The sequence below is a fragment of the Benincasa hispida genome, chromosome 11 (genome assembly GCF_027475165.1).
Source record: "Benincasa hispida cultivar pf3 chromosome 11, pf3_genome.v1.1, whole genome shotgun sequence".
NCBI lineage: Eukaryota > Viridiplantae > Streptophyta > Magnoliopsida > Cucurbitales > Cucurbitaceae > Benincasa > Benincasa hispida.
This window is the reverse complement of record NC_143488.1, coordinates 59,537,905-59,555,015: the sequence shown is the minus strand read 5'-3', so window position 1 is coordinate 59,555,015 and position 17,111 is coordinate 59,537,905. Positions and strand designations below refer to the sequence as shown.

General features: G+C 31.2%; 1 pseudogene; it reads left to right on the top strand.

Moving 5' to 3' along the window:
• Positions 1-848: 848 nt before the first annotated feature.
• On the top strand, positions 849-5,447 carry LOC120090744 (immune-associated nucleotide-binding protein 1-like; annotated as a pseudogene).
• The last annotated feature ends 11,664 nt before the right edge of the window (positions 5,448-17,111 follow it).

Sequence of the window (17,111 nt, the reverse complement as noted above, 5' to 3'; positions counted from 1 at the left end):
TATATGGAAATGGTTTAAGATTCATCTAGCGATATATAATATACAATAATATTTAATATTTTGGCTTTCTATAATACACACACACACACATATATATATATATATATAATTGGTTCGGTTTAATTTTAACTAACATAAACGGTTTGATTTTATAATATATATATCTATGTGTGTGTGTGAAAGTTGAGTTGTGTACAGAGGCCATTGAAATTTTTTTTTGTGCACGTATAGATGAAAGAAAAATATCATTGGTTTGCACAAGCACTATGTTATTTGATGTTAGAGAGAATCGAACCTCTAATCTTGACAGGTTGATAGTACAAGACTATGATAGTTGAACTATATTTATTTTGGCCAAAATGTTTAAATATTGATTCACTCATGACAATTTAGGAGTTTAATTGATATAATTACAAGATTCACATAATATTTTTGGAACAAAATTTGTAGAAAAATGTAAATTGCACCAAAATTTTACAGTTTAAATAAATACAAAAGATATAATATATTTAATGCTGAAATTTGTTCAAAAGTATATTTTCTCGTATGGAAATTCCTTTCTATTCTCTTTTTGATCAAAATTTCGTTTATAATCCACTCCATTTGGATTCTAGTGTTCTTGTTGAGTCGGTCAATATCTCAGGTAGTTAAGTTTAAGATTTATACCAAGATTACTTCCCCTTTTCCATTTCAATTTATTCATCAAATTGATGGTAATACTGTGTTTTACAGTCCTATAAAAGGGGAACAAGTTTTGTTTTGTTTTTTTTTTTTTTTACCGTAGCATATGCAGGAGCTCATTCCTCTTTGTAACTTAATCGATCTTCTTGATATTTAAATAAATAATAATGGCGGCTATTCCTTCCATAACTATGGTGTTGACTGGTGTACTGGAAATGGGAAAAGTGCAACCGGAAACAGTATTTTTGGAAAGAAAGGTGTTCACATCAAGAAAAAGTTCATCTAGCATTACAAAAACTTCTACCTTGGAAAAATGTGTACGGTACGATGGGTAAATCATAAATGTCATCTATACTCCTGGTATGACATTACTAATTAACGCTCGGTTTGATAACTATTTGATAAAGAGAACTACCTCAATCACGTATGAGAACTCTCATTATTCTAAGTGAACCCCCACAACAATAATAAGAATAACCCTGATTAACTATTTAGTAAGCAATCCCAAGAAAGTTAAACAAATTTGGCTTGGAAGATTGATCGATGATCAAGAAGAAATGAGAACTTGTTCCTAATTTCAAGATTACGAACTCTCCACAATCTAATTGATCAAACTAGATTGAAAGTTCTAGTACATGCATTCTAAACACAAGAATACAAAGAAAAAGCATAAAGCTTGAGAGAATAATGTCTAATGAAATTTCATTCAAATTCAAAGTCATGTTCTCCTATGATGATCGGCTGCTTATCATTCTCCCCTTCTTTAAGAAGATTCGTCCTTGAATTTTTAGGATCGTCTTGTAAAGCAACTTTGTAATCATCGTCTTGAATTTTGGAAAGAAGTTTGAAAGGCTTGTCTTCTCCAAAATCAAATGTGAAATTTCTTTGAAAAGCACTCCTCCCCATTCGTCATTGATTGAATCTTTCAAACTCGATGCTCCACTTTGCTTTTGATGAATCATAAAAATAATAGGAAAAATAATTATAAAGAACATTAGTTAAAACAATAATCTCACTCTCATGAATTTTTTACTCAAATCTTTTTTTTTCCTCTTAATCACACTATCTTCTTTTGTTTTTATCACCCATGTCTCTCTTTTGTTCATTTTCTTTGTCTCGAAACTGTCTTCACTTGTCTTTACGGAGTTTTTCATGACCTCACATACTACAAGTATCTCATCACTCTCCATAACTACTTTACCCTTTGATTCCTCTCTCAAACTTTGATGATCATAATCATTCATCTCAACATATAATTCAAATATCTCCTTGTTCACCCCAGCAACCTCACCATTGGTATCTTCCTCGTCAACTTGAGATTGATCTCCATCAATTGGTTGCTCATCTTCAAATATTGGAAAATCTTCTTGACTTGGAATAGGTTGGTTGACTCGATTCTTCCTTACTTTTCTTGCAACCTCAACTCTTGATTCAATTGAGATATATAAGCCAATGAATTATGTAATTTAGCCAAACTTTCTCGAATGTTCTTCAAAAAACTATCATCACTATGGTTCATCTCTCAATGATGTCTTCTTTTGTGAAACATAGCGTAAGATTTTCTAATATCTCAAACTTTCAGCAAGTATTCTTATGAAAATCATGCAAGAAATTCCAATATAGCCTAGAATGCAAAAAGTCATAAAATCTCGAAATTATAAAAAAAAGATAAGGAAAGATGCAAAAGAATTTTTTTTTTTTTTTTTCTAAAATTTTTCCAGCAAATACACTTAAATATGAAGGATAAATAAAAGAAAATGAAAGGTCACAAGAAAAAAAAAAAGACTTTTTTTTCTTTCACTTCTTTGTTTTCTTTTTTTTTTTTAAAAAAAAAAAATAGGAAGTGCACAAAAAAATGAAGGAAATTGAAAAAGATGAAAAGTCACAAGAAAGATGGATAGAATAGAGTTAGACGGAGAAAATAAAGATCGAATGAAAAATAGAAAAAAAAAAGATATAATCTATTTAGAGCCAAAGCTCTGATAAAAAATGATAAAGAGAACCACCTCAATCACGTATGAGAACTCCTTTTATTCTAGGTGAACCCCACAACAGTAATAAGAATAACCCCGATTAACTATTTAGTAAGCAACCCCAAGAAAGCTAAATAGATTTGACTTGGAAGATTGATCGATGATCCAGAAGAAAGGAGAACTTGTTCCAAACTAGATTCAAAGTTCTAATACAGGCATTCTAAACATATAAATACAAAGAAAAAGCATAAAACTTGAGAGAATAATCTCTAATGAAATTTCATTCAAATTCAAAGTCATGTTCTCCTATGATGATCAGCTGCTTATCACTTTTATTAATGTTTTTTAATATAATTTAATCTTCTTTTGGTAACCATTTTTTTTTTATTTTTAGTTTTTGGTTTTTGAAAATTAAGTAAAAATAAAATAGTTACTTAACAATGCTTTAATTTTTTTTTTCTTTCTTGTTTTTGAAAATTATGAATATAAACACTAGTTTCATCTATTATTTTCTATATTTTGCTGTTTCATTTTAGAAGTATTTCAAAATCAAAGTTAAAATTTGAAAACTAAAAAAAGTAATTTTAAAAACTTGTTTTTTTAATTAAAAATTAATTGGTTAAGAGTTCTAATGTTGTTGTAGGAAATACAAAAACTATGAATAAGAAATTGGAAAAAAATAAGCACAATTTCCTTAGGTTGTTTTTTTATTTTTATTTTTTTAATTAAGCTTAAAACACACTATCACCGCTCATGAATTTTCTTATTTTCTTGTCTTCTTCTGAAGAGTGCTTTCAAAAATCAATCTAAATGTCTCATCCTTGATTTTTTTTTTTTTTTTTTTTTTTATGAATTTGACAAAAGAAGTTGTTGAAGAAATAGTTTTGGAAACTTGATTTTGTTTTTGAAAAAGTTTTAATATTGTTGAAGTATATAATTCTCTCACTCATATTTTTTTTACATCATTAAGTGATAAATTATTTTTATCTATAGGTCTCACACAATTCTTAAATGTTTATTTTATGACAAATAATGAATGAAAGGTCGTAGTACGAAGATTTTTCCATATCATATATATTTTCTTGAGTTTAACTAAGAATTAAAATATTTATTAGTTAGGGTAGATGAAAACTATGGTAAAGAAGTTATAAGAAAATAATCACAATTTTTAAAGAAGTTATCAAATGATCATAATCAATTAAACTTGACTATAAGAATTGAGACTACACATATATAAAAATTAATGCATAAATAATTTTCAAATAAAATCTTAATAAATGGTTATGATCATTTATGACTTCGATCGATTAAGTTATAATTTTCAAATGAAATCTTAATAACAATCCTTGTTTTCAACTTTTAATCAAACGACAATAATATATATGAAATGTTTTGACGTGGATTTCTCACCATGCAACAAATTAGGAAAAAATGTGTAGGAATGTTCTATTTATTCAATGAAATAAAATCCACCTCAAGAGAAATAACGAAGTGCATAAAATTGGCAAGTGGATGTATTCATGCACTTATTTTAGTTTTTTTAGTAAGAAACCGATTCACTCAAGAAGAAGAAGCCGCCATTAAAACCCTACAAAATACATTTGGACCCAAAATTGTGGATTACACCATTGTCATCTTAACGGGAGGGGACGAATTCGACGACGGTGATGACATAGAAGATTACTTGAGCCATGAATGTCCTGCAGCTTTGAAGGATATTCTAGCTGCCTGCAAGAAATGTGTGATTTTTGACAACAAAACTAACAGTAAAGCAAAGAAGGAAGAACAACTGAATGAGCTTTTGGATTTAGTGAAGGAAACTATCAACCAAAATGGAGGACGGCCCTACAAACCTCCTCTGATTTCTAATAAAGAAAGCTTGAACAGTCTTGCACGCAAGACATTTATTCTGATCCCAAGCTTCAGGAAAAGTTGAATGAGGTAGATCCCACATCCTTAAATCTGTCATTTTGTATCAATTTTTATCCAATTAGATTTTAGATTTAATTAGTAAACTATCTTTCTATTTCTAACTCAACTTGATTTTTGCTAATTTCACCCACGAAGTAAGTTAAAAACCTCTTTAATCTCACTAATTCCAGTGATATCAAGTTTTGTACCAATTTAAATTTTATTTAATACGCAAATTAACAATTGAATCATTTTTTAAAATTAAACTCACAAAGTTTAATAAAAATGTAGCTCTAATGTTTTTTTTCTTTGAAATTTAATTTTCAGTTTTGTATAATACATGTGTTTTATAATGCTTATTAATTTTGTAATTATTTAATTTGTCAATTATGCTTATTAATTTTGTAATTTTTCTGAAATTTTTATATTATGTATAAAAATGAAACTATAAGTTTTTTTTAAACATTAATTTCAAGAAAATAAACTTAACTGCATTAAGTTTCTTTTGACATAAAATCTTAGTTCATGCTCGAGGTAAACAACATGTTTCAACGACGATTGGAAGATGAAAGAGAAGCATACCGCCAAGTAGAAGAGAAAACCCAACAAATACGGAAACAATATGATGATGAAATTCAAAAGCTCAATGAATTGTTACATATTTTACCCCAAAGACCATCACTAGTCAAGGTTGAGCAAAATTATGAACATGATAATCTAATTCAGCCAACACCTCATAATCTATTTCAGCCAACACCAATATCTCATAATCTAGTTCAGCCTGCACCCGTCGATGTTGAGCAAAATTTTGTATATAATAATCTAATTCAGCCCACAACTATCAAGGTTGAGATAAATTCTGAATATCATAATCTAGTTTAATCTATAATTAGAAGCCTAAGACGTCTACTTTGAATGTTATTATAAAAATTGTAATTAGTATGATTGCATGCATTATACGTGTAATTTAAATATATTTAAACCTTGTTTGAATAAGGCATCTCCCATTTGTGATGTGTCTCTTTGTATATTGCACTATTAAATGATGGATGTAATGGATTATTATCACATATATCATATATGTTATATATATATTTCAGTTTGATGTTTTTCACGTGAACAATGAACTATTAAAATATATTAAGTATATGTTTAAGAGTGATTATGAAATGATTAAAATCACTTTTATCGATCATTTTCGAAATTATTGTACAATATGTTTTTAATCATTCAAAGCCAAATTTGATGAAAGAAAAAATCAGACATTAAATTATATTTAAGAGGTTCCAGTCATGTTTTGAAGTGATTATGAACACGATAAAAAGTAATTTTAACAATTTCCAAAATCACTAAAAAACATGCAATTAATAAGTCATTTTAATATATATGTGTATTTTATTGGTTTTTTTACCCTTAATCTCAAATTAATTAATCAATTAATGTTTTGATAATAACAAAGTTCTCTTATTCACTAACAATTTTAGTGGTTTGAAGTGTGATTACGTAGAGGTCGGATCAATGAATTCAATGCAATTTGACTCACTCAAATCGGAGCTTAAATGAAGAAGATGTGGCCGAAATAAGTTTAACGAAAAAATCCCAAGCTGATGATGTGACAGATTCTTTTCATCAAAGTGACCCGTTGAAATGTGCTACTTGGAGTATAGAAGGAATGACATATGGTGGACTTTTCATTTTTTTTTATTGATTTTAAAAAAATAAATTTAATATTATTTTATGTTTGTATCCAAAGACTAGTTTTTGATGTATGGTAAACTTTTACTTTTTGTTCAATTCTAAAAGAAAATGGTTTTAGAAAGTATATATATATATATATATATTATATTATGTTTGTATCTAATAGTTAGTTGAGTTTAAATCACTATCATTCAATTTTCTTTTATCAATATACAATGGCCAAAATTGAATTTGATTTCACCTACCTCATATCTTTTTAAAATCTTCATCTTCTCCAAAATTAAAACAACATTTACACATTTTTACAATCATAAAAGCCACTATTTTTATTCTCTCAAAGCTCTAACTTTTTCTTTTCATCTCATTCTTGAGAGAGATATATTGTATTGTGAGGATTTATTTGTTGGGTGCTCAAATTTGTAGTTCTACTCCTTAAGAGAGTTTTTCCTCATCTTGTTCTTCATTTCCAAATCATTGTATGTGTTGCTTTTCATCACGGAAAAATGAGTGGTTGTAACGGTTTGACCTCAATTGTGCGAATGATCGATTTTGTTCCTACGTTTGGAAAAAGAATATTGTAGCGATTAGACTCTGAGCCATAAAAAGAGTCAAGTTTGAGTGACATATCCAATAGGAGATTGGAAAGTGGATGTAGGTTAGTTGTATCAAACCACTCTAAATTTTTTGTATCAATTTCACTATCCCTCTCATATTTAATTTTGTAATTAATCTATTATTATATTTTATTTGCATGAAGTTAATTGCTATAATTTATTCTTGAAATTAATTGCTCAAGTTTGTCTATTTTGTTTGGTTGAATTTATCTTGCATGTTTATGTTACCAACCTTGTTATGAAAATTAAATTGGATACTTAAATTTGTTAATGTAACTTTATTGGTCATTTAAAGTGAATGCATATATATGAAACTATTATTTAAATTACTTATTTTTCAAAAAGTATATTAATTTTATTAATTTTTTCTTTTCATTTAATAATTCATTTAATATATATATGTATATATTAAATCAAATCAAATTTAATATATATAATTAAATAAATATTAATTAATTAACAACTAATTAATTAACAAAATAATTATCATATATTTAATTTCATTTGAATCATATTCAAATAATATCCTCTAACCTATAGGTTTAATGTGAATCTCATTCATATAAATAATATTTTAATCTTATTCAAATATTTATTTATCTTATATAACCTACAGATTCAATATGAATCTCATTCATATTAATTTAACATGTAGTTATAATATGAATCTCATTCATATTGTTTAATATTTGTATCTTACTCAAATTCATTATTTTCTCATATAATAAAGTATAATTTTGAATCTCATTCTAAATTAAAATGTATCTATATACATTATATTAATTGTATCTCATGCAATTAATTCTCTTATTTAATTTGAACAATCAAATAAATCCAAAATTATATGATTCTTGTTTTACCCTTATTGAGCTAGCAAAGGGACCTAATGGATCCATAGATTAGAAACTCTAATTATATGAGATTAATTAATTAAACTTTTTAGTTAAATTAATCAACATTCATTAACTTTAGGTCACTCCACTAAAGACCCACGGTTGCACTCCTCGCACTATATATATATTTGTGTCCATGGATATAACCAATCAACAGTACGTCGACCCTTCACGAATATCTCGCAATTACACTGGGGGTAAAATTACCATTTTACCCATGTAATTATATCTAACTTCTTAAGTCTCGATGATCCTCTAATGAACAATCTATTTATGGTTCTACCATAAAAAATAAAAAAAAAACCCTCTTAGGCCAGTGAGAAGGAGGGCCCCATTGTTCAAGACTTGGAGTCAGCACTTAAGGGAGAAATTCATCTAAGTACCCTAAAGACGAGAAAGAGTTAATTCCATCTTGTGTAGCTATGCTTCCAGCTTCCTACTCGGACAAATCTTCAAAATGGTAGGTTTATTGAGTTGACGAGTCAAACCACTCTCACTCATATAAATAAAAGGACTATCCTTATAGATAGGAGTTCATCACTCACTTAGGATTGAGGTCGAGTTATCTACGGTCATTCTATGACATGTTAATCTCTTCAATCAATGGTTTTATAAAGAGAGATTAATCATTTCGTATTCTGATCTTATACAAACTCTTTGTGTAGGATACCTCCGGAAGAGAATACTCATAGCAGAAAGATCGGGGTCCCAATTTTAATTTTAGAAAACATAAAATATAGAGGACGAAAACCTATGATAAGCACAAATTACTTTAAGCATGCTATCATAGTTAAAGAGAAAGAAGGAATTAAGAACTTACCCTTGGAGATAAAACTCTTCATGAATCCTCTCCCGATCTACTGCACGAACAACCTGCACTCGCCCCACGAATGTTGGGTTTTATGTTCTAAAACTCGTAGTTTGTAAAATGATTTAACAATTTCTATAATCAATAAACTTATTATTGATTTTATAAATTGTATGAAAGTCTAAATCCAATAAAATAAGACCTATGACTATTACATGAGTACTTGAACTTTATGTGGAGACATAAGAGTGGATTAGGTTCGAGTAAATAGTTAAAATAATCTATAGTACATGAATAAAGTTGAGTACCTTGTTCTGGTAACACTATTGGATGCGGCCTACTATATAGTTGTTACAAAGAGTTGTAAAATGCTACATACGATGTGATCCTAATTCGTACATGTTATGACATGAGGAGTGGGGGTGTCCTATGCAATGAGTTTGCATAAGATCGGACCAAGAAATAAGTCACTCTTACTTTATAGCGCTGTTTACTGTATAAGACTAACTATTTCACCTAGATGACTTAGGTAACTCGATCTTAATCTTGAGCTAACTATGAACTCTTATTTATTTGGGATTATCCTTAGATTTGCATAGGTGAGAGTTGGCTCAACAGCGCCGGCTCAATAAGACTCCCATTTCAGGGGTAAGACTTAATAGATAACTGGGGACATAGGGTGTAAGACAGAGTTCACGCCTACCCGATTTAGGGATAGGAGAAAGGTTGTTCTCCCAAGTATTGAATCTAGGTCTTTAACAAGGGGCCCTACCCTCTCACTGGTATGAGAGAGTGTGGTTTAGTGCTTGGATCACAAACCGGGTGTTCATTATAGTATTAGTAGGAACTTAAGGAATAAGACGTAATCTCGGGGGTAAAACAGATATTTGACCCAACCGTTATTATGAACAACTTATGAAGGGTTGACTTGCTGATTATAGTTAGATCATGTGGACATAATATATCTACAGTAAGGGGAGTGCAACTATGGATTTTAGTGGAGTGACCCATTAGTTAACAAATGAGGATTAATCTGGTTTAGTGAATTTAGCCAATTCATCTCGGATCGCTGGAGCCCATGATCTTTAGGTCCGCGAGGTCCCCCTATTAGCTCGTAATTGACTAGCTCTAGAACAACATGATAAGTTGATTTGAGACATTCAAATTAGAATTAAGAGAATTAGTAATTATATGAGATATAATTACATGTTTAATTTGAGAATTAAATGGAATAGGAGAATTTATATTTAAATATGATTTATATATATAAAGATGGATGTGTGTAAAGATTAATTTAATATTTGATATTAAATTAATTTGTTTTATTTAAAAAATAATTTATGAAATTAATTGTATACATTTTTTAGTTTTAAAATAAAATAAAAAAAAGTTTTGATTTTGTGATAAAATTGAAAAATTGGAAAAATAATACACAAATGGAAAAACCATTTTTTTCCATTATCCATCTTCTACTTGCTCACATGAAAGCCATCACTATTGCCTTGTGTTACTCCAAGCATGAGCTACAACTCATACAACTCTCTTCCTTGCATGATAATCTGCAATATATTGAAGAGTTTGGAGTGAATTTCGGGCATGCAATCAAGAGAGAATTTTAGAGAAAATTTGTACTGAAGAAAGTGTTCTTCAACAAGATTGCTGCTGTGAGCAATTCTCCATTATCCCTTGATTCAACCTTATTTTAATTCCCACAACTCAATCTAGAGCACCAAGAGAATAGTGGGGAAGATCTTGAGGTGATCTATAACAAGATTTGAAGAAGATAGTAGTTGGAGATTGAGCCTTGAAGAAGTTTTACAAAGGTATGTCATGAAACTCACTTGTTTTCTACAAGAGCATGCTTTATATTTTGCCAAAATTAATGAATTAGAGTGCTTAAATGATCCTTGTTGCTTCCGCTGTTGTTGACACATTCCTATAATTAACACACAAACACAACAATAAACACAACAATTTAAAGCCAAAATCGGACACCACAACAAAATGAATCCTCATTATTCTCAAGATTGAAAATCAATGAGAGGAGTGGGCTTCAGTAATTAATTTTGGATGAGGGAGATGATTTCCTTTTTTAGAGCAAAAAAATACAGAGAGTAATTCTGAGAAGTTCTTCTGTGTGTTTACAGGAAAAGGTAGAGGGCCTATATCAAAACCTCTGCCTTAACCCACGTTCAATGAGAGAAATGTGGGAGGGGTGGTTATCTAATAATTCCCCTCCTAAAAACTGAATTTTTAAATTAAAATTAATTTTAATTTAATACATATACACACACACACATATATATATAATCATATATTAAACTATATGTTATATCTAATATAACACATAACCTATAGTTTATATTATATCACATAATATAGCATATAGTTTATTATTCTCTCATTAAACCTATAGTATTTAATATGAATCATATTCACATTAATTTTAACCTATAGTTTGTGATATGAATCTCAATGATATTTGAGTTATATCCAAATATTTATTTCTCTCAAATAAAACTTTATATTATTATGCATCACATACATTATATTTATTATATCTTATATAATTAATTCCCTTTATTAATTTGAACAACCCAAATTGATCCAAAATTAACTTGATTCTTATTAATTCTTATGGAGCTAAAAAGGAGACCTTATGGACCTATAAATTGAAGCTTCAATGACACTTTATTAATTAATTAAACTTTTTAATTAAATTAATCAACTTCCATTAACCGTCTGTCACTCTACTAAAGACCAACAACTGTACTATTCGCACTACAGATATATTTCTAAGTTCATTAGATATAACCAATCGACGATGCATTGACCCTCCACAAATTGCTCATAAGTACAACTGGACAAGAAAATTACTATTTTGCCCTTACACCGACTTTAAAAGTCATCCTCCAGCTACCAATTGTCTCCAGGAACTAAATTCCTGATAGGAAGAACATACGTGATTAATAGCTCCTGAATCAACCATCTAAGCGAAATCATCATTCTCTACTAAACACGACTTCAAGGCAAATAAATCAAATTTATTTTCTTTGGAGTTCTTCCTTTTTATGAGAGTAGTGGGATCAGCTCCATAACCGATATCATAAACTCCAAGTTTCATCTCAAAGGACAATCCTCAGTGATTAACTTCATAAGATTCGACAACATTTGGTTTCTCTATTTATCCCTTGACATTCAATATGGACTAGAGTTTATCGTGGGAGCTGACATTACTGGTTTCGTCGTCATCAACCCCATTTTGCTTAAATTTTGGGAACTTTCGCTGAAATAATTCTTGCATTGATTGCATGATCTGATGTGTAGTGACCATGCTCTAAAATATTTTGGCTAACGCATCAAGTATGCTTGCCAAAATGTAAGCTTGGGCCTTATTATTAGCCTTCGTACACATTTCGTAGGCATCACGAACATTTCGTGTTGCATCAGGGGTTGGGACTAGAGGACAATTCTCAGTCAAGACGATGATGAGGTCGTTAACCATGAAAAAAGTTTTAATAAAATCTTTCCAAGTTGTATAATTAAAATCGATTAAACAAGTAGAGGAAAATAACGGAAAAATACAAATTGACATTTTTTGCTGAAAAGAAACAAATTGATCTACATTAGATTTCAACATAGCTCTAAAACATCCAATCAATTTTAGCAAAATCTAAATGAACCCCATTTAACATCTAATTCTTTTGCAATGATGCTTTAGTGATTTAGGACAAAAGATACTGAAGGGTAGTCAATTGTCCCTTCACTGAGCTGAGACAGTCTCAACCAATTATTACACCAGAATAACTCTTATTCTTATAACAATTAGTCATCATTAATTTGGTCAAGAAATCATTACTAGCTTAAACATTCTCGTAAGTGTGGCCCTTCATTTTAGACCCTAACTTCCACCCTAATGAGCCAACCGAAGGAAAAAAACCGATTAGGGTAAAAACTAAAGTGATCCTATCCATTCCTAGAGTTTACCTTGATATTGACTTAATGCATAAACCATTTGAAAGGGGATGCTCCCAGGGTGCCTCGAGGCCGTGCAAGAAGATCTCACATTGCAAACTAATGAAGGAGACCATAGGACATATTGACACGCATCCCTCTCCTACTTACTATAAATACTTTCTCCATTCACCTTGATATTGACCCATACAAACATCATCCTAAGGGAGATGCTCCCAAGGTGCCTCAAGACCAAGCATGAGTCTCATACTGTGAACATTAAGGGAGAAACGTGAGTTGAAAAATGACGTATCTTATACATCTTTTTCCTCCCACTGAATATTTTAAAAACCTAGGGTTTATTTAACTTAGGAAAAAATACAGCTAATTATTTTTACTAAGTGATTATTTAAGTTTTCTCAACAGTAACACTTACTTGAAGGAACTCTTATAAAAAAAGAACCTATGAGCGGAAGCACGATCGATCCAAAGTCATTGTGACAGAGTTACAAGCATTCACAAATATACAAACTAGTTATGCATCTTAGAACAAATTATGGCATGCTTCAGAAATAAATACAAAATGAACGAGAGACTTACCTTTGAAGAACTATTCTTCTAACTTTCTCTCGCTCGCCTAGAGTCTAGAATAGCAACCTCTCACTATTTCTACGATCGTCTACCCAATCGTCTGGTCAATCACGAACAATCTTCTCCACGAACAAGTAACCTCTCGAACACTACCACTCAGTAACCTTGGTATTCTCAGAGTGAAAATCTAAGAGATGTGGGCTCTGTTGGATTTGGTAGAGGTCTGGAGGAAACAACGATTGAACTCAACGACCAAGAGAGTGGGAGAGTATAGTGTCCATCATATAGACTTTGTGCTTGATCATTTATTAAAATTTCATCAAGTACACGATCGTTTAGGAAATCAGGTGTGATCGTTTACACGATCGTTTAGTGAAGCTGGCTTGCCACATGATCATTTAGTAAAAAGCTACCTGATCGTTTAGAGAATGGCGCGTGTACACAATCGTTTAGACAAACACTTGAAGGTTGTCGTGTAGTCTCTCGTGAGCTAAACGATAAGTAACGATAATTAGTGTACTTAATGAAGTGATCCTTTACAAAATGAAAACATTTTTCATTTTATCCTTCAATTATGAAAACTGAATACGATCTCCCTCTTTCGTGCACGGTTAAAGGACAAACCGCCTACAATTAAAATCTCATAACTTTTTTAATTATAAATAAATATAATAACTAACATATCATATTATATTTATAACCTATAGTTTTAATGTCACATCATATATAACATTTAAACTATAGTCCTTTTCTCTTTTACTTGATATAAATCAAATTTATATCATTTTCCTCCAATTAATGTATCTCATACATCATGTCAATTATATCATATATAACTGAACCAGTTTAACCATATCATATATAATAAAACTTCCTCTAGTCAATTTGAACACTTTAAACTGACCCAAAAACTTATTCTCAACTTGAATCCATTGAGCTACCAAGAGGGCCTTATGGATCTGTAGCTTGAAGCTCCAACAGTACATGAATAGCTGGCTAAAATCTTTAGTCACGAGATCCCCCATCCATTAATTGTCAGGCATAACACTAAAGACCGACAACTTCACGTTTCTCACTACAGATATAGTTCTGTGTCCATTGGATATAACTAGTCAACAGTACGATAACCCTTCACAGATGCTCGTAAGTATAGCTGGCCAATTTACCGTTTTGACCTTGTAGTTACATCTAATTCCTTAAGTACCACTAATCCCTCTAATGAACAATACATCATAGTTCTACTATGAATGGACACCTCTCGAGCCTTGAGAAGGTATGTTGCACCACATCATTCAAGCTCCGGAATCAACCCTTAAGGGAGCAATCTATCTACTTACCCCTGCTTCGGGGAAGGGTTGAATTCCATCTTGTGTAGTTGAGTTCCTAGCTCTCCAATCAGACGAATCCCTAAAGTTGTAGGTTTGAGTCGGTAATCTGGCCACTACCACCCATGCAAATCAAACGACCGCCCTCAAAGGCAGGAGTTCCCAACTCACTTAGGATTAAGGTCATATTACCTATGGTCATCCTAGTGAAGTGAAGTCTCTGTCATGAACGACATTATATAACGAGACTAAACACTTCGTGGACTTGTCTTATACAAACTCCTTTGTATAGGAAACCCCCACTCGCATGTCTCCACATGAATGATTTGGATCAGACCATCTGTACCACATCACAACACTTATAACTATCTACAAAGCGGGCCGTATCCGTAGTGTCACTAGGTTTCCCTCCTATATCCATATAGTATAGACCATTTAGGTTATCACTTAAGGCATGATCCAGTTGTATGTCTCCACATACATGCTTAAGTTACAACGATGATCAGGGATCTTAGTTTACTGGTTTATGGTAAATGCAAATAAAACATCTCATGTTTCATAGACAACGGTGAAGAAAATATCTCATATTATTACATAAAAAAGTTTGTTCATATAGGTGTTTACAAACTAGAGGACCCTACGAGAGTTTAGGACATCAACCCCAACAATCTCCCACTTGTCCTAAAGTGAGTGGGTGTACAAGAAAAAAAAAGTACAAAACAATAAACTAGGGCACTAAGGCTCAGTACAAAAATCTCCCACTTGCCCTAGTCCAGCCGCGAGTAGTCCCGTATGTTGGGAATATCCTAGAACTCGCAGTTCGTGTTAAACATTCTATTTATCAATAAAATATTATTGAGTAATTTATTCGATAAAGTTGTTGATTTTACATTCTATTATGAAAATCCAATAAACATATCCATGGCTATAGTGTGAATACTTTAACTTTATGTGGTGACATAAACAGGATCAAGTTGATAGTATATAGCCTAAATGGTCTAATTAGTATATGGATGAAATTGAGTATCTCATCCTGGTAACACTATTGGATGCGACCTATTTGTAGGTAATACAAATGATGTTTTCCACAAATCATTCATGTAGAGACATGTGATTGGAGGCATCCTATGCAATGAGTTTGCATATAGACTAGACCACAAAATAGTCACTTTTCTTTGTAACGACCGTTTACTGTTAAAACTGACTATTTCATTTTAAGTAACCTAGGATAACTCTATCTTAAACCTGAGCTAGCTATGAACTTCTATTTGTTCGGGATTATCCTTTGATCTGCATGAGTGAGAGTAGTTCAACAATACTGCTCAATAAGCCTTCCATGTTGGGGATAGGTTGTTGTCCTTTGATCTGCATAGGTGAGAGTAGTTCAACAGCATGGAATTATCCTTTGATCTACAAGATGAAATTCACTCCTATCTAATTTAGGGTTAGTAGATAGGTTGTTCTCTTAAGTACTGATTTCAAGTCGTGAACAATCGGGGCCCCGCCTTCTCATGATAGAGAAAGGACTTGATTCATAAGTATTATGAATCAAATTGTTCATTAGAGGGTCAGTGGGAACTTAAGGAATGAGATGTATTCACAGGGGTAAAACAGTGATCTTGATCCAGCTGTGATTACGAACGACCTGAGAAAGATCGACTTACTGATCATGGTTATATCAAGTGAACATAATATATCTACAGTGAGGGGAGTTCAACTATGGGCTTTAGTGGCGTGACCCATTAGTTAACGAATGGGGGGTTAATGAGTTTAGCCAATTAATCTCGGATCGTTGGAGCCCATGATCTATAGGTCCGCGAGGTCCCCCTACTAGCTCGTAAATGGATTAGCTTTAGAATAGCATGATAAGTTAATTTGAAACGTTCAAATTAGAATTAAACGGAATAGGAGAATTTATATTTGAATATGATTTAAATATATGAAGGTGGATTTGTGTAAAATTAATTTAATATTAGATATTAAATTAATTAGAATTAATTAAATTATTTAAATAATTATTTATTAGTTTTATTAGAAAATTAATCTACGAAATTAATTTTAAAAAATTAATAGTATTTTCAATTTTTAAACTCAAATTGATTTTTTAAATCATTTGGTTCGAAAAATTTGAAAAACAACACAAAATGGAAATTTGGTTTTTTCCATCAAACCTTCAACTAGCTCACACCAAACCCACTTCATATGGCTTCAATAACTCCAAGCATGAGCTGCATCTCATGCAACCATCTTCTTTGCATGAAAAACCTGCAATAAATAAAGAAGATTGGAGTGGAATTGAGGCATGCATCTAAAGAGTTTTTACAAAAAAAATTCGGGCTGAAGAAATTGTTTTTCAAGTGGGTTGTAGCAGTGAGCTCTTCTCCAAGTTCCTTTCATTTAAACTGATTTTGAGTCCCACAACTCATTCTAAAGCTCCATGAGAATAGTGGGGAAGATCTTGAGGTGATTCACACCAAGTTTCGGAGAAGATCACAGTTGAGAATCAAGATTTCAAAGAGTTATACAAAGGTATGGCTTCAAACCCTCTTGTGATTGATGAGCATGCTTTAGTTACTGCCAAAATTAATGAATTAGAGTGCTTATGGATCCTTGTTTGTATGCTGATATACTCTATCACCGTAGACCCATGCTCTGAAGGTGAC